Here is an 18,888-nt window from a genome sequence, read left to right on the forward strand (position 1 = left end):
AGAGGAATTGCACATGTGCAGAATAACTGATTAACGGGGCATGTGCAGTAACGCTAGTTCATATGTCACATGACAAGAAAATGACATCCTTACCATGCTCTGCAGGGGAACAATCAGGGTGGAGAGGTTACTTTAGATTATATTTAGCCGTGAGTGTGCATGCGTTTGGTTGGGGAGTTTTTATAGGCTGGGATGAGCTGGTTCTGGCTCGTATCAGGCAGTTTTGTGCCAAGAACAGGAAAGGGGGAGGTTAAAGCAATTTGTGATAAGGGCACAGAAAGAAGTTTCTACAGTCTCAAGTGAAGATCAACAAAAATGGTAAATATGTAGAGAAGTCAAAATGAGCACTGAATACATAAAACATTAATAATTTTGCCTGGGAGGTTTGAAATATGTATAGTGCTTAAATATGCAACAGCAGCATGGGAGTTAAGAGAACAGCAATTGAAGTAAAAGTTTCCCGAGGTCCTCACATTGCACAAGAGGAGGAGAAAATTACCAATTCACACGAGACTGATCGTCAATGAAGAAGCATTTTGTATTCTAGAGAGATCATTAAAAAAATAGCAGTAGACTATATAACTTCCAACACAACAGGGGAACAGAGGTGGGGTAACGAAAGGATGTATAAATATATCCAAGAAAATGCAAAAAAAATAATAAAACAATGAGCAAGGATTTGCGCAAACAGATGTTAGAACAAATATTAAGGGCACAGATATTCAAATGACGAGGTATCAGCATAGGAATAGACAAATAGATCCCAGGAATGGAATAAAATCTACATATTTACTAGTCATATTTGTGTAAATCTGGCAATTTCATGAATAAAGCCAACAACAGTAATACTAGGAACCAGGATTTGTTCTAAGTGTTTGACATTAAATAATTTAATATGTTATTTATAATTTGGTAATCAAATATCATATGCGATAAAGGCAGCATTTCAAATCCCCGGGAAGGAAAGGACTTGTAAATAAATATTTTGAAGATTATTGCAGATACATTTGGGAAAAAAAAGATCATTACATATAACTCATGTGATACAAATAACAAATTCCAGTTGGACAAAAAGGTAAATGCAAAAAAGAGAGGAATAATAAAGAGAACAAACTATCAAGTAATTATTATGATCTTGGTGTTGGAAAGATCTTCCTACAACAGATCATCCAAAGCCAGAAGCCACATAGTAAAGAATTAATGTATTTAATCTCATAAAATTTTAAAGCACTTCTATTGAAAAATGACAACTTAAACAGAAAGTTAAATCCAAGCAACAAATTTGGAGACGTTATACGCCACACATTTAAAATATAAAGAATTTATAGCCAGAATACGTCAAGATGTTATACAAATCAATAAGAAAAAACATACAAATGCAATAAAAATCGGAGAAATGATATGAATAGGCAGTTAACAGAAGAAAAACACAAACACTGACAAAATATACAGCCTCCGCTACTAATCAGGGAAATGGAAATTAAAACAATTATGGGATGTGATCTTTCACTCATCACATTGGCAAAATTTAAAAGATTGATAATATAACAAATATTAACAAGGATGTGGGAAAACAGGTGCTTTCAATCACTTGCTTGAAAGAGTGTAAATTTCTGGGTTCATTTTGGAAGCCCTTAGACATCGTCTGCCAGCATATAAATGTGCATTCCCTCTACCCCAGCAATTTCACTTCTGTGCACAGTTAGTGACAGTTGTTGTAGCCTGTTTTGTCATAGCAAACATTTGGGGTGGGGGTGGAATATGTAAATTGTATATCAATAGGAAAGTGGTTAAGTAAGGTATGGAAGAAATGAAATTCTCTACAAAAACTAAAGAATGTGGTAGGCTTTTATGTACTAACACAGTAAGATGCCCAAGACATAGCATTAAGTAAAATCAAACTGAAGAAGTATTTGTGCAATAGGAATTCATGGTTATATGTTTATACACACACACGGTGTTGGCATTGGTTGCCTGTGGGGAAGGGAGTATGAGTGAGAGGAAAAAAGGTGACTGTGATGCATGCAAGAAACATTTTGGCCCCGAAACTGCGATTGAAGCACACCGTGTATGAAGCAAGTTTGAGGGCATGCTGGAGACATTTTCTGAGACAGCTGATGGAGAGCCGGGGGCTGGCCTCTGAAGGCTGACATCTCAGGGTGCACAGGCTGCTTGTCAGGGCTGAGACTCTGCTGCGTGGAACATCCAATTAATAGCCCCACCATCGATTTGTTATCCTATACCTCTTGGATATATTACTTGGTATTTTGATTAATGAGCCATGTCTGACGATGGCTCCAAATTATCCATGCCACAAATTTAACCCTACTACTGAGAGGAATGTGACTTCTTTAGGGTGTCTGGAGTCAAACAGCCAGCTATGTCCAGTTAGGCAATGCTGAGAGGAGAGGCAAAGTTCCTGTCCAGCTAAGATAAGTGTTCTAGTTTGCTAGCTGCCGGAATACAATATACCAGAATTGGAAAGGCTTTTAAAAGGGGGAATTTAATAAGTTGCTAGTTTACAGTTCTAAGGCTGAGAAAATGTCCAATTAAAACCAGTCTATAGAAATGTCCAATCAAAGACATCCACCCAGGGAAAGATACCTCAGTTCAATAAGGCCAATGAAGTTCAGGGTTTCTCTCTCAAGTGAGAAGGTACACGGTGAACACAGTCACAGTTCCTCTCTCAGCTGGAAGGGCACATGGTGAACACAGCATCATCTGCTAGCCTTCTCTCCTGGCTTCTGGTTTCATGAAGCTCCCCGGGAGGCGTTTTCCTTCTTCATCTCCAAAGGTCACTGGCTTGTGAACTCTCTGCTTCGTGGTGCTGCAGCATTCTCTGCTCGCTCCGAATCTCCTATTCTCCAAAGTGTTTCCTCTTTTATAGGACTCCAGAAACCTCAAGACCCACCCAAATGGGTGAAGACATGTCGTCACCTAATCCAGTTTAACAAACACTCTTGACTAAATCACATCATCCAGGGAGATGATCTGATTACAGTTTCAAACATACAGTATTGAATAGGGATTATTCTACCTTTATGAAATGGGATTTTGATTAAAACATGGCTTTTCGAGGGGACATACATCCTTTCAAACCAGCACAATAGGTAAGTCAGTCTCTTTCCCAGGACACTGGAACAGACTAGTTCCCTGTGCTATCTGCTCTAGATCTGTCATTAACAAGTAGTAAACCTGGACTCATGTATGGAAATTTCATTTTACCATAGTTTTCTCTGTACTGTTTAAATCTTACAAAATAAGAACATACTTTCGTTAAGACCTGTGAAATATATAGATATATAAATAAATGTCCCACAGAGTATAGCTTTCTCTTAGATATTTTCTTAATCAGTGGATATTAAACAAAACATTTAGGACATGTTTTGACGTTAAAATTAGGCGTTTATGCTCAAATGGGTATTCTGGGCAAGTTCACATTTTTTTTTTACTATCACTCTAACTGATGAAAAGGAGTGAGGTACAGAGAGGACGGTGTAGAAATGAAAGAATTTCCCGTTATGGAGCACAAAGCCGAAAAAGGAAGGTCCATAATCAAAGTTAAATTCACCCAGAAACACACATCCCCCCCGACGCCATATGCGGAGACACATGCGCTGGGTTCCCCGCCGCGCCCCTGGAACCCACGGATCAGCAAGTCACACCACGCTCACCAAGGCCCCCAGCGCCCCTTCCTCTCTCCCTTGGCTGGGCTCACCTGGCAGAACCCCAGCCTGGTGGAGCCCAATTACCTCCCTTCTCTACGCCTGCCCCAGGGCAGCTCAATGGTGCCGGGGAAAATCACTTTAAATAGAACCGATTTATTACGCTTGAAATTTACGGCCACTAAGTTCAAATGTGGGCTCAGCCCTGCAGAGCCTCCCTGCCTCATTCCTCTTTTAGGAACCCTCTCAGGAGACTGCTGGGGGCCTCTCTCCCTTAACCTCCCTCCCAAACACCCCCACTTCAGCCCATGACGCACCTCACGCTTCGCTGAGAAAAAGAAGAGGGGAAGGGAGGGGAGGGGAGGAAAGGAAAAAGAAACAACAGAAACTCCCTCCTCTTCCCTGCACCAAACTGATGGAAAGCACCCACAGCTGAGCCGTAAATATAGGTTCTTTATATTTCAAGGGAAGACGCATCCCGGCTCAGGCCAGGTCAGTGTGTCCTGGATCCAGTCCTTAATTACTTTCTCCAGGAGTTTGCTCCTCTCCTGCATTTTAAAAATTAAAATCGGGTCATATCAACCCCACCCCCACCCCACCCTCTGCTTACAACCTTCTGTAACTCCCTTGGTGCTTAGAATAAAACCAAAGCCCTCGCGGGAGCCAGCCAGGCCTGTGGGATCCGGTCTCTGCGCGCCCCTCACTCCCCCAGCTGCAGCCTCTCTGTTTCTTGAACAAGCCAAGTCTTCTGGTCTAACCCTCCCACTTGCTAGCTCCTCCTCTACGGGGCTCTTGCTTCAGAAATGAGCTTTCCTGAGGTGACCCGGCCCCTCCTGTCACTAGAGAGGTTCGTGTGCACCAAAGTTATTCTTTTGATTATACAAATAATCAAATGTATAGCGACCTGAGTTTAATTCACAGCTCTCTTATTTACTAGGTGAACGACCTTGCACAAGATCTTACCCCGGGTTTTCTCCACTGTAGAGTTGAAATGTACTAACAGTTACACATCACCGTAGCTCAGAGAATCACTTGAAGATTAAGTGCAATAACCCAGGTGAAGCATTTCTCGTCGTGGAGGGAGGAGCACTGACAATGAGGTCGACGACACGGATGGGTGCACTTGACCACCTGGACACGGGGACCGATGGTAACCCAGCACCTCCGTGACTCTTAAACCGGCATCCACCCTCTCGAGCCGGCGCTTGTGTAAAACTGTCTCCGAAAGGCCATCAAAGCCTTCAGCCTGGAGAGAGGCAGCGCGCTCTCCACTTTCTGGCGCGGTGCTGGGCAGCAGCCTCTGGGCCCATCAAATGCGTTGACAGAGCAAGCTCTCAGGAGAGGTCTGGGGAGCCAGAACTGGGATCAGCCTCTGGGATCTTCCTTCAAACCCCAAATAAGTTCTGGATGCTTTGTTTGGAAGAATTAATCAGAGAAGCAACGATCTGGAAAAGACACACAGGGAGTGAGAGGCGCATGATGCATGCTAATCAGTCTTGCGTACTAAAGCCAGGGCAGCCTATTAGGTGCAGCCCCTATGTTCCTAGACCCTCAACACCACCCAGAGGGCACCACGGGGGTTCTAATCTGTGTCTGCAGCAGTGGGGGAGACAATCACATTCCTTCACTCGTCCCCCTCCATGTGAGAGTCAGCTGGCTGAGCTGAGGCCATTCCTTGGGAAAGGTCAGAATCTGTGTTTAAGGTCAGGGCTTAATGTGTACAGTCAAGATTAGGCTGAGGTCGGGGCCAGATCAGTATGTGGCAAGGATTAGGGATAAGCATCCGGCAAGAATGAGAGCTCAGTCGGTGCAAGTATCAGAGCTCAACCTGTGCTCCTTCTGGGACCAGAGTGAAGACTCAATTTACGTTCATGATCGGGGTTTAGTGGAGGTCAGAGTCAGGGTACTGGGGACCCCAGTTAGAGGCCTGGCACCCCTGAAGTTCCCTCAGCCAAGAAGGATGTCAGCACCTGTGAGAGAGCTTGGGCGCTTCTCATGGGTGCTGCAAGTGCCGCATCTCCCAGCTAAGTGCTGTCTAAGGATAAGTGCCTCAGAATTACCTGTGGATGTTTGTTTAAAACGCAGGTGCTGCAGCCCCACTCAGTAGCCCATTGAACCAGGGAAACTGTGGCTCAATGAGTTCCTGCAGGTGATTCTAATGTACACTAAACTTTGGAACTATGCTTTAGAACACCCAAGGCGCTCCTTCCTGGAGCTCACCAAAGCCACGTTCCCCCCAGACAAAGGGAATCTACCTGCAGCCCTGTTCCTACTCCCCACCGCAGGTGGGCTGTCGCAGGCACAGCAGTTCACTCCCTGCCACCTGCCATCGCCAGGCCATGGACCTATAAATGGATCTCAGAGGTCGGCTGTTTCCTTTTAAGGAGATTGGTCTGCAGTCTAAAACCACTGCCCCAAGGGGATGGCAGTGCCTTAGGGTGTGGCGGTGTGTGCCTTGGCTGGATTTCCTCAGTCACAGACAGCAGATCCTGCCAAATACTAACAGCGATAATAGATAGGAGTAGCTCACATTTCTGGAGCACTTGATATGTACAAGGTAATACCTGCGCTACATGCATTAGCACATGTAATCACCTCTGAGGCAGGTCTATCACTGTTCCCATCTCTTAGATGAAGAGCAGTGAGGAAACTGAGGCCCAAGGAGGCTCACAAACCTGGCCAAGGCCACACAACTAAAGAAAGGCAGAGCCAGAGCTGAGCCCAGGCTGTTTGGCTCCTGAACACAATCTGTAGGCTGTAGCAAACAAGCCATGATATTTTCCCCTAAAAATGGGCTATTTATTAAAATGAACATTATCCTAAGCCCTGCCCCACATAAGTTCAGCTACTCTCCCTTACTGTTTAAACATATTCTAAATTTAACTTACCTTTGTTAGGGAGAACCACTGGCTTTTCCTTATCTGAATTTCTCAAAGGTGTGTAGGGGAGAAATCAGGCTTTGCACCCAGTTTCTGGGCATGGAAAGCAATGCTTGAATACTTTTTCATGTGCATCTCTGATGGCCGCAGCCACCCACGTCCCCCGCCCCACCCTGAGCCTCAAGAACTTTGCTTTCTTCATCATTCCTTTCCATCAGCCTGACCAGAGATGCAATAAAAAACACAGGCTGCTGCACCCTGGTCCCAGGTCAGGGCCTCTGACAACCGTTGTTGTCTCGCCAACATGCCAGCCTGGAGGAGTCTCCTTGTGTGACACAACATTTCATACTCTTCACAAACCATGCCCAGAAACAGCTTCCTAAAGAAATGTTGCCCTTTTACTCCGAAGAACTGAAGACGCTTGGACAGAATGGGGACAAATGGTGGTTTCTCACAAAATCTAGGCCACCTAAGTTGGTAGCCGAGGTCACCTGATGAGGTCCAATTGGAATCTGGTTTTTTGTCCTCTCATGGGTGATTGCAGGAGATGAGAAAGAAAGTGCCATTTGTTTCATTTTTTTTAAATACATTTTAAAGAAAGTCATATATACACATAATTTAAGGATTCAAATGGTTCAGAAGGGCTGATGGTGAGGAACTCCCTTGCTGCCTCCCAAATCCCAGGCAGCACATAATAGGGACAGAGGAAGTATTTGTTGACTGGGTGTGCTAGTTTGAAAGAAATGTCTGTCCCCTGGAAAAGCCATGTTTTAATCTAAATCCCATTTCATAAAGGCAGAATAATCCCTATTCAGTACTGTATGTTTGAAACTGTAATCAGATCATCTCCCTGGAGATGTGATTTAATCATGAGTGGTTGTTAAGATAGATTAGGTGACGACATGTCTCCACCCATTTAGGTGGGTCTTGATAAGTTTCTGGAGTTCTATAAAAGAGGAAACATTTTGGAGAATGAAGGAGATTCAGAGAGAGCAGAGCAGAACGACATAGCCACAAGAAGCAGAGTCCACCAGCCAGCAACCTTTGGAGATGAAGAAGGAAAATGCCTCCTGGGGAGCTTCATGGAACAGGAAGCCAGGAGAAGAAGCTGGCAGATGAAGCTGTGTTCACCATGTGCCCTTCCAGATGAGAGAGGAAACTTGACCATGTTCACCATGTGCCTTTCCAGATTGAGAGAGAAACTCTGACTGTGTTTACCATGTGCCCTTCCACTTGAGAGAGAAACCATGAACTTCATCAGCCTTCTTGAACCAAGGTATCTTTCCCTGAATGCCTTAGGTTGGACATTTCTATAGACTTGTTTTAACTGGAACATTTTCTCAGCCTTAGAACTGTAAACTAGCAACCTATTAAATTCCCCTTTTTAAAAGCCTTTCTGTTTCTGGTATATTGCATTCTGGCAGTTAGCAAACTAGAACACGGGGACTTAATATTTCTGTCATCTTATCAGAACCCAACGGTGTAGACAGGAGGTCTTTTTTCCCATTTGTCTACCTCTACCTCTACCTCTACAGCATGGTGCTCATTGCTGGGAATGGGGACAGAACTAAATCTAATGAGATCCCTCACCATTCATGGGCTGGGGGGTGGGATGGAGAAAAACATCAAAACAAGCATTTATAGTGCAATAAAGAAAGAAATAACCAACAAAGTAAAAGTACAAATGAATCCTTTGGGAGCCCAAGGGCAGGTGAAGTAAGGAACTTAAAAAGCATGGAGGGGAAGGGGGTTGTGGTGCTGACATTTCAGCCAAAACCTTGAAGGATACAGGGGAATATATGAGCAAGTTCTCGCATGTGGGAAGGTGGCTGGGATGTTGGAGAAATGTGTGCTGGAGATCTAGAAAAACTGGGGCCTTCATCCTGCAGGGCCTGGGGAGCCATTTCCAAGGTGCCTGGGCTTCCTCATGCATAAAATGAGGATAATAATAAAACTGACTTTAATCATCAAGGACGGAGTTCCACAGGTAATACATGTAGAGCGTTGCACTGGAAAACAGCAAGCTCAATAAACAGTGCCTAGAAAACAGCAAGCTCAATAAACGTTAGCTATTAATAACACCCCATCCTCCACCCCACCCTGCCCTAGACATCCCAACTGCACTCTTTTCACCAAAGCCAAAGACAGTGGATTGTCCCACGAAGATCTTCTGTGTCAAATGAGGTGCCGGTGTCTGGGAGAAGCTGACATCTGAGAAGAGCTAGGGCCTGGACTCCTGGAGGGCTATTTTGAGGGGTGTCCAGTGCACACCTGCTCAGGGACCCTCACCTGTGGAATAATCATCTCCCCAGTGGGGACCAACTTGGGGTCCCCAAAAGCAGGTTGCATAAATGCCCTTGGTCCTGCGAGAATCCCTGAGGGAATATTCACTTTGCTGCAGCCTTCACCGAGGTTGGTAGTAAGTGGGACTTTCGTAGGGGGTTGCTGGCTGGGGTCTGCATCTTTTTACCAGGGATGCAGGACTGGCCCCAAATCAAAGCCTCAAGTCTGTGTTTCTGTGAATCAGACTGAAGCTACCCTGCCCCTCCTCAACAGGGCATCAGGAGAGAGGGAATGAATCTTGGGGTGGGCAGATTCCTAAAGGTGACCTTGTCTGATGAACGATGTGACGACTGAGTCATTAACACCCCTACTAGAAGCCTGTCTAGGATCTGCTAGCATACCTCCAGCGACAGGGTTCTCACCACCACACCAGATACCTCATTCCATCTATGAATGGCCAAGACCGAAACAGATTCTTTGTGCTAAGTTGAAATCTATCTATCTGGGGAAAGGTTAATGAGATAATCACTAGACCCTCCCAGTCAGAGCCTCCCTCTGCCTGGAAGCATTAATTCCATTATCATATGGTCAACCTGGGAGAATGAACTTTTAAAGGCTTAAAGCAAAGGCAGGTTAATTAAAATCTTTGCTCAAAGCCCCATAAACAGCATAAAACTTCTCTTTCTTAATTAGCTTGGATGGCCTCACAAGCATTAAAGCCAAAGGGGAGAAGATGACAAGACAGGGAGGTGGGGTGGGAGGTGAGAAGCAGGGAGGAGAGTATCCCAGGAAGCAACAGCCGCCAGGAGGAGGCCGTCAGGTTGATGCTCCCACCAGGTCCCCATCCTGGGGAGTGCCAGAGAAGCAGAGAAACCTAGCCTTGCTTATGTTAGCATCCTTACTCACTGTGCACTTCCTTGCATTGACCACTCTTCTAGATGCTGGGAGCACAAGAGGCAAGTCCCAGACCTGCCCCTGAGGAGAAGCCAGATCTAACGGGGAGAAGGAGTCGTGGATAATTGCAATATGATGCGACTAGCACTTAAGAGTGGCAGCTCCTGGTCCAGAAATGCTTCCCAGGGGGGGAGCCCCCTGAGCTGAGACAAGAAGGAAACATTGGAGTTAGTCAGGAGAAAGTTAAGAGGAAGTTCCAGGCAGAGTAGGTAGGTCTGGACACGAGAAGGTACCTGGGATCTGTAAGAGTGAAAGGCAGAGCCAGGGTGGGTGACAGTGAGGTGAGATGGGAGGGATGCCAAGGCCAGCACAGAAGGCGCTCTGAGGGCAGAGGGGATCATCTGTGGATTGGGTATTTTCGAAAGGTCAATGTAGCTGCTCTGTGGGCCAGATGGACCGGAGGGGGGTGAGCCAAGAGGCAGGAAGCCCAGGTGACTGACGTTGCCCAAGTGAGGGAAGGTGCTGCCTGCTCAAAGGTAGTGCAGGGGAGGGGTCAAGGGAGAGAAGTAGAGTCAAAATATAGACAAGGAGTCAAGAGATATCTGGAACAAGACAGAGGAATCCAAGCGATGTTCAGGTTCTGAAAGAGATGTCTGGGTGGGCTGTGGTGACACGCACTGAGTTGGTGAACATAGGAGGGAGAGCAAGCTGGGGGCTGGGGAAGGCTATGAGCTTAGCCTTGGACATTTGGAGTGGGTGGGCCAGTGATCAAGTCACACCCCCATCTTGCCCCTCCCCCACCCTGATTAAGACCTTTCATGACTTCCCACTTCTCATTGATTAAAACCCTCTGTGACTTATCATCTCTGTTCAGATAAAGTCCAAATGGTCAGGATGGCCTTCAAGGCCCTGCCCAGTCTGCTCAGGGCTCTTCTTGCAGCCTCAGCCTGCGCCACTCACCCCAGCCACAAGGACTGTCTGATCCCCAAGAGACCCAGCCTCCTTCCAACCTCACGGCCCTTGCACATTCTACTCCCTCTGTCTGAAATGCTCCTTCTCTCCCTCTCTCCTCTCACTCATTCTCTGGGTCTCGTTTCATTATCTCTTTCTCCAGGAACCCTTCCCTGACCCCACCCTCCCAAAGACTAGAGAACAAGTTAAATGTGCAGATTGCCTATCCCTGCTCCACCCCACGCCCAGATTTTGATTCAGTAGCTCAGAGGTGAGGCACAAAGATCTGCATTGTTAGCAAGTACTCCAGGCAGTAGGAAAGCATGTAGTCCGTGCACTAAGACCTGAGGAGTCCAGCACTGCAGTAGCACTCAACCATGAAGTAACTTGTGATAGTAGCAAAGAGTTCTGTGTGAAGGTCTTCACTACACCCTCCCACTTAACATTAGTAACACCCATTAGTAACACCCATGACAATTACTAACATAACATTATGCTTATTATTCTAATCTTTGAGGTGGAAAATACATGCTTTTGTAATCTTATGTAAAACACAAGTAAGAGCATCCTCAGATCTCTGTTCTTTTTATCGATCTTTATTAACATACAAAATAAAAACAGTGTACTTTTAAGAAACTGCACCTTCAAGGGAATATCCTGGTCCTTGCCCCTTCAAACCACGTTGTTCCCCTTAAACCTCTTGTGTATAAAAATTCTACCTTGAAAATGTTGAACTTTACCTGAGTCCTGCACTCCCGGAAAGCAATGACAGTTAAAAAACTCCCCCTCACCCCACCCCCACCCCCTGTCCCTTCTAGACCTGTATTGTAAGCTCTTATAGCAGTCACATTTATTCCTGAGGTTTACACATTATTTCTAGATTCTGAGATGCTGTGCTGTATGTGTGTAATCTGGTATTTCCCTGGAACTTTGAGTACCTGGGTGACACCTAAGACACAGGGTAGGAATTTCGCAGTTCTAAAGGGCAGCACTGCTGCATACAACAACTGTTATAGAAATTGAAAAAGGTAAATCAAAATACAGGGTAAAGATGACACTGTCTGTATTTTAGAACTTCACCTCCTGTAGGAGACCAAAGGAAGAGAGCCTTCTTTTGTCCAAAACTAAATTTTCTGTAGCACGCAATCTAACTCAACTTGTCTGGATAGTTCATCTAAGCAACCGAAACACATGGAACCTAGAATGGGAATGAGAGTTTGAAATTCTGTATAGCTTAATGTAATACCCAGATGCATCCCAGAATATGCTGGGCAGATAATTTAAAAGTATTGGCAAAGTCCCTTGAGGGACTGGAGAAAAATAGGGAACTATTCAATTTTCCCTCCTGGGGTTTTCCCTGTGACTATCATGTTTCCCCTGATACTGTCTCAAACACTAGGGACTCCCAAGTCCATAGGCCAAGCCCTTGACCTTGAGGCTTGCTCTTAGGAAACTCATTTCTGTATGGAGAAGCTTAGCCTACCTATAATTATGCCTAAGAGTTACCACCAGAGAACCTCTTTTGTTGCTCAGATGTGTCCTCTCTCTAAGCCCAATTCTGCAAGTAAAATTATTACCCTCCCCCTATGTGGGACATGACATCCAGGGGTGTAAGTCTCCCTGGCGACATGGGACATAACTCCCAGGGATAAGCCTAGCCCTGGCACCATGTGATCAACAATACCTCCCTGACCAAAAGGGAGAAAAGAAATGTAAAAAAAAAAAAAAAAGATATTAGTGGCTGAGAGATTTCAAATAGAGTCAAGAGGCTATTCTCAGGCTACTCTTATGCAAGCTGCAGCAAGATATTGCTAATTGCCACAGTTTGCCAAACCCCAACTAGCATCATTCCTGTTAACTCTAAAGAACACCCAGGGCGCTGAAATACTGCATAAGTTGCATGCACTAAGTTTACTTTTCAGAACCTAGAGACTTCAGATGGTTCCTTGGCCAGGTAAGTCCTGAAACCCAGAAGTGCCAGTCTCTCCAAGATCATCAACCAGTTCCATCCCCCGCTCCTATATTGTTGACATCACTTTTCAACAGGAAAAAAGTTAGAATAAGCATAACCCAAATATCCCTGGAGATTAGGAGAAGGCTCAAAGGAGAAGGAGGTGTTATAACAGAGAAGTTAGGATTTAACAGAGGAATATGACTGCTGAATCATTATATTAATGTTTCTTTTCAGTCTTCAGTGTCTAGAAGCAGCTAGAAGGAAAAACCTGATATTGTGGAACTGTAACCCATACCAAATTTTGAAATCTGTTCTACAACTACCTGTCAAAATGTACTTTGAGATTTGTTGCTTTTTTTGTATATATGTTATATTTCACAATTTCAAAATGTTAAGAGAAAAAAAATCCCACCATCTTATTGTGTTCCAGGAAATGGCTTACTACAAGAAACATCCTTCCCCATGTGACTTAGAAATAACTCGCAGATGGCCCCCTTGTTTTCCTATGACAAGACTGGACACAGACCCTCCACATTTCCATTCATCTGGCTCACAAATGATTAGCTGAACTGTTTGTCCCACCAAAACTGGCCTGTTTTGGGAGGCTTGCTGAGATTCCCTGATAACAAAATTGCAATATCACCCCACTCCACCCCGTAAAAGTCTAAAGCAAAACTACCCTGCAGAGACACTCTGATCTTCAGATCAGGGGGCTTTCCCTGTTACAATAACCTGAACAAAATCAATTTCCTTACTTATTTGGTTTTGTCTTTGCTTTTTTATCTATATATTGGGAGGATGACAGCAAGGTCAGAAAGGGACCAAGGACAAGGTCACAACATGGCTTGCTTCCAACTGGATCTCTGGGGGGTGGAATTCTGGGTCCCAGGGTCAGGGACAAGGCCTCTCGGATCCTGCACCCTTGAGGGGGTGTGATACAGCAGACGGTCAAGGGAGGGCCTAGGTCCCAGGACCCAGAAAGGCAGCAGCCAAAGGCCTGGGGCCTCTCACGGCAGGTCCATTATTGAGCATCCTGCACAGGCCTTTTGGCATTGTCTGCTCCTGCCACCCGGGTAACGCTGTGTGGCCAGCTCCCTGCAGCAGCCTCAGATCAAGGGGAACCACAACTTTCCTGAATCACCACCATGCTGCATCCAAACCTTTAATGCTCCTGAACACAGGAAGGTTCTGGGTGAATAGATACTCTTCCAAATTACCAACATAATCCTAAATACACATTTCACTCTATCAACCATAACACCAAACCCTAATAAATAGTATTTGCAGTCTGAGAAGCAACCATAGGTCTAGTAACTAGTACTAATTAATACTACTAACTAGTAGGGCTAGTACTACTAGTCAGTGCTACGATTTCCCACCTCCCTGTCTTCGCTCGTGCTGTTTACTCCACCGTAAATAGACTTGCCCCCTTTTCTCTAAGTCCTGCTCACCCTTAGAGGGCTGACTCAAATACCTCCTCTCTCAGGAAGCCCACCTGGCTATGCCTCTTCTGAAATCTAGAGAATACTCCTTTTCCATGACACAGTTCTAGACACAGCACAGCAGCTATGCTGCTGTCTAGCCTTCACCAATGTGATTTGAGTCTTGTGAAGTAGCATTGTAGTGGGGGAAAGAAGTAGGTCTGGAAACCGATGGGTTCAAATCTCCACTTAACTTCTGGTTAACCCGTGGCCTTAGGCAAGTCACTCAATTCTCACTGAGTCTCTGTTTCCTTGGATCCTTGTCTACAAAAAAAGGATAACGAAATGTACAGCACCACCTGGGGATCTTGTTAGAATGCAGATTCTGGGTCGGTGGGTCTGTGATGGGGACTGAGGTTCTGCATTGCTAACAAGCTCCCAGGTGATGCTGAGTCTCGGTCAGTGGAGGACACTTCAAGTAACAATGCCTCATGCATTCTGCCCTGTGAGGAATACAGAAGTTTAAAAGGACCAGGCCCACCTTAGGAGCTCAATAAGCAGGAGGCATTATTAATACTATTTAACTCAATCATCAGTGCCTGGCAGGTAGTGGGTGCTGGAAATGATTTAGGTAGCTGGTATCATTGGCTAGCAACCCTGCTGCATGGATACCTGCATGAATTTACCCAGAGAAGGCCAAAGTGGTGGTGAAGGAAAGAACAAAATAGTTTCTAGCAAGCTTTGGGGGTGTCCTCTCTGGGGAGCACCTTCTCTCCAGCGTTCTGAGCATAAATACAGAAACTCGCAGCCAAGGAGGGGGCCCTACCAACTGCCTATCGCTCCCCAGCAGCCTTGTCCTGGATAGGGAAGGCCTGCTTCCCCCAGAAGCTTTCCTCCTCTGAGGCCACTGTCTGATGGAAATGAGTTCCCTGCCTCAGTGCATCTGTACACTTAAGGGAACAGTTGGCTTCATAACCTTGGGGGGGAAAAGACAAATAAAGGAGTCATGAGAGATTTACCAGAGACCCTGGGAAGCTGCAAAACATATGTTGCAACATATTGATCCTTGACAAACTTCAGCAACAGAGGAAGGCCTTTCCCTCCCTGGCCAGCTGATCCCATGTTAATGAAGACCTGCCCCGCCTCCCTGCCTTGGGGGCAGAGTCCCCCCACCAGCAGGGCTCTGTCTGCTGAGCCTCAGTCTGAGGCTTTCAAGCTAGCTGAAGATGGCTCTGCATCCAGCTGAGAGCCCTTCCACCTCCAAGGCCCAGAGGGGCAGGCATGAGGTCCACGCGTCCTCGGTGGCAGATCCCAGCTTTGTCACCCAGGTGCCCGCGGCCCTTCCACCTTCAAGGGCCCCTGAGCGTAGGTAGGTCCGTTGCGCCAGGGATGTGTAGGGCAGTCAAAGTCTGGAATAGTAGTTCTCTACCCTACATTAAAATCAATCTCAGGAGCTTTAAAAACTATACAGATGCCTGGGCCCCACCCCCAGAAATTGTGACTTCTGGGGTGCCACCGAGGCACTGGGATATTTTAAAGCTCTCCAGGCGATGCTAATGAGCATCCAAGGGTGGGAACCATTGGCTGAGAAAAAAGTTATTGCTCAGATTTAACTGTCAAAACAGAGCTTCCATATAAGAGCAATTAAAGCATTTTTGACTTGCAAGAGAAACAGTTTTCTTTTTAAATATCACAAAATAGATCAGAGCATAGAGGACCATGACACAGAGTTGGAAGGAAGTGGGTAGGGAGTGAGAAGTTGATGCATAGGAAGTGAGAACAGTTTTTCCACTCATAAGGAAATTAAATTGTCTTCAATTTGGTGGGGAGGGAGCTAATCAGAGAGATTAAGTAAGGTGACATAGATGAGATTCCCTCGCTCCCTGATACAACTGAGATCAGGAAGGTCTTCTGTATGTTTCTATTTTCAGTTTGCTAAAGCTGCCAGGATGCAACAGACCAGAAATGGGTTGGCTTTTACAATGGGGATCTATTAGCTTCCAAATTTACAATTCTAAGGCCATGAAAACATCCAATTAATGCATCAACAGGATGACACTTCTGAAGACAGGCTGCTGGCATCCGGGTTCCACTGTCACTTTGGAAGGCAAATGGTTAGCCTCCTCTGGTCCTTCACTCCCGGGTTTTGTTGCAGTCAGCTTCTGGTTCCAGTGGCCCCCTCTCTGAGCTTCAGTGGTCCTCTCTTAGCTTCTCCAGGGCTTTTATCTGAGCTCTCTTGGCTTTTTCTGTCCTTTATTCTCTAATAAATGACTCCAGCACAAAGGATTAAGACCCACCTTGAATGGGGAAGGTCACATCTCAAAATAACCCAAGCAAAAGGTCCCACTCACAATAGGTCTGCACCCACAGGAATGGATTAAAACCATGGCATTTTCTGGGATAAATAAGAGCTTCAAACCAGCATAGTTTCCCACTGGAGATTTGGCAGCCACCCAGAGGAGTGAGAAGATGCCATCAGTAGAGTAGACGTGGTAGCAGAGAAACCTACACAGAGAGAGAGTCTTAGAGAGCTCTATTCCTGAGTTGTTCTCAGGTCCTGTGTGGCCCAGGGACCTGGAATCTGGAATCTAAAGGTTAGGATAGCAGCCAAACTATCAGCTCCAGGTCCAGACAGGGTTGGAGCTGGAGAGCAACAACAGATGCTGGTAGAGAGGTTACCACCCAAAGACCCTGGGCCAAAGAGCAGAAAAGAGGCCAAACACTCTTGCCCTGAAGAGGGGAATGGGGGTGAGACTGAATCCACTTAGAACTCACTAAGCAATAAGTTACCTTGAATCAAGTTTGTTTGTTTCTGCTGAGTGGGAATGGGAGAAGTTCTGGGGCAAATTAAGCTTAGTTATAAAAAATGGAGTTACATTTCTGCATTATCTGAGTGTAGCTGTAAATCTTAAACCTGCTGTCAGGTCTACCTGGAAAATGAAGAAATATACATGGCCAATGATTAGGAAGATACGCTTGGCTTCAGCATTAATCTAAGCAACACAAATTAAAGCAGTAGTCGTATACCGTTCAGGCCTATTAGATGAGACGGGTGTAATATCTAATAACCTGTGACATGCTGATGGTGAAATGCATGCACTCTTCAGAAAGGCAATTGGGTAATGAGAATTAAAATGTACACTTTTGGTACAATGATTCAACTTCTAGGAATTAGAGGAATGATTCTACTTCTAAGGAAATAATCAAGGATTACAGAAAGCTGTAGGGATGAAGTTGTTCATCATCGCTTTGAAAACTTGAGGATAAAACCTAGATGTCCAATAGTATAGTATTGGATAAATAAGATACATTATGAAATATTTGATGAGATAAAATGAACCATTAGAAAATGACTGCAGAAATACAGTTAGTGACTTGGAAACATGTTCACGATATATTAATTGGGAAAAGCAGGTTAAAAAACAATGTTTAGGGCGGGCCGCGGTGGCTCAGCGGGCAAAGTGCTTGCCTGCTATGCCGGAGGACCTCGGTTCGATTCCCGGCCCCAGCCCATGTAACAAAAAAAACGGAGAAACAGAATACAATAAAACAAGAAAATGTTTAAAAATGTTTCCCTTTCTTCCTTCCTTCCTTCCTTCTATCCTTCCTTCCTTCTCTCTGTCTTTCCTTTAAAAAAAAAAAAAAAAAAAAAAAAAAAACAATGTTTATTGACTCCTAATCATTATATATATTTATATATGATTTATTATACAGAATGATAGAAGGAACTGCCTTTATAATATTAAGAGCATTATTAGTGATTGTATTTTCTTCTTAACTATATTCAATTTTTCTAAAGTAAATATGCATTATTTGTGATTTAAAAAGAGACTTCCAAAGATGGTAGCCTAAGCACACACATTTAGCTCTGCTCTGTTTCAAAACTTTATTAAAACAACAATAAATCTGTACATTTTAAGGGAAAATTCCATAAGGTTAACTTCCATAAGTGAAAGCATACAACTGCAACAAAATTTTGGAAACTGAAAAGCAGCTGGAAGAGAAGTTGCAACAATGAAGGAGAAGTTATGACTAAGGGATCTGAATCATGAATCAAGAGTAAGACAGGTCAAGAAGTAACCTGGTTAACATTGCCAACCACCTATCACACTGCCATGTACCACTGGAAATGGAGGTAAAAATGAGGCTGAACCTGACCCTGGCACTATGGGATTAGTAATTCTATCCTAACCAAAAGGGGGGGAAGAAGTGTAATAAATAAGGTATCATTGGCTGGGAGAGTTCAAACAGAGTCAAGAAGCTACTCTGGAGGTCACTCTTATGCAAGCTCCAGTTAGAAATTGCTTCCTATTATAACTTGCCAAACCCCAACCAAAACCTTTCCAGCCAATCCTGAAGAACACCTAGGCAATATATAACATTCTACAAAGGTTCCATGCACTAGGGTAACTTTTCAGAAACTTACAACCTCCAAATGGGTCCCTGGACCAGAGAAGTCCTGTAACCTAGAGGGCCCAGCCTCTCCAGAACATGAGATAGTTCTGTACCCTACCCCATATTATCAACAGCCCCTTCCAACATGAAAGTGAAAATAGGCATAATCCAAACAGCCCAAAAGAGTGAAAGAAAGAGCAAAGGTGATGGTGGGCTTATACAGAGAAGGTCGGGTTTCACAAACTGAGTATGATTGCTGAATCAGTATATGGATACTTCTTTTAGTCTCCAGTATCTCAGAGAAGCTAGAAGTAAAAACATAAAGCTGTAGAATTATAATCCATACCAAACTCTGAAATCTGTTCTACAACTAATTGTCGTGCTGTGCTTTGAAATTTATTGCTTTTTTGTATATATGTGATTTTTTACAAAAAAGAAAAAGTCGA

The 18,888-nt window shown here is 44.8% G+C and overlaps 1 long non-coding RNA gene across 1 annotated transcript in view; it reads right to left on the minus strand.

Annotated features, from left to right (window-relative positions):
• Positions 1–4,577: 4,577 nt before the first annotated feature.
• LOC143688078 (uncharacterized) overlaps positions 4,578–18,888 on the minus strand; it is a 48,099-nt gene continuing 33,788 nt past the window's right edge. Inside the window, exon 4 of the long non-coding RNA XR_013177816.1 lies at positions 4,578–5,110. This is a non-coding gene — a long non-coding RNA (uncharacterized LOC143688078). The remainder of the gene's footprint in view (positions 5,111–18,888) is intronic.

The sequence above is a fragment of the Tamandua tetradactyla genome, chromosome 6 (genome assembly GCF_023851605.1).
Source record: "Tamandua tetradactyla isolate mTamTet1 chromosome 6, mTamTet1.pri, whole genome shotgun sequence".
Classification (NCBI taxonomy): Eukaryota; Metazoa; Chordata; class Mammalia; order Pilosa; family Myrmecophagidae; genus Tamandua; species Tamandua tetradactyla.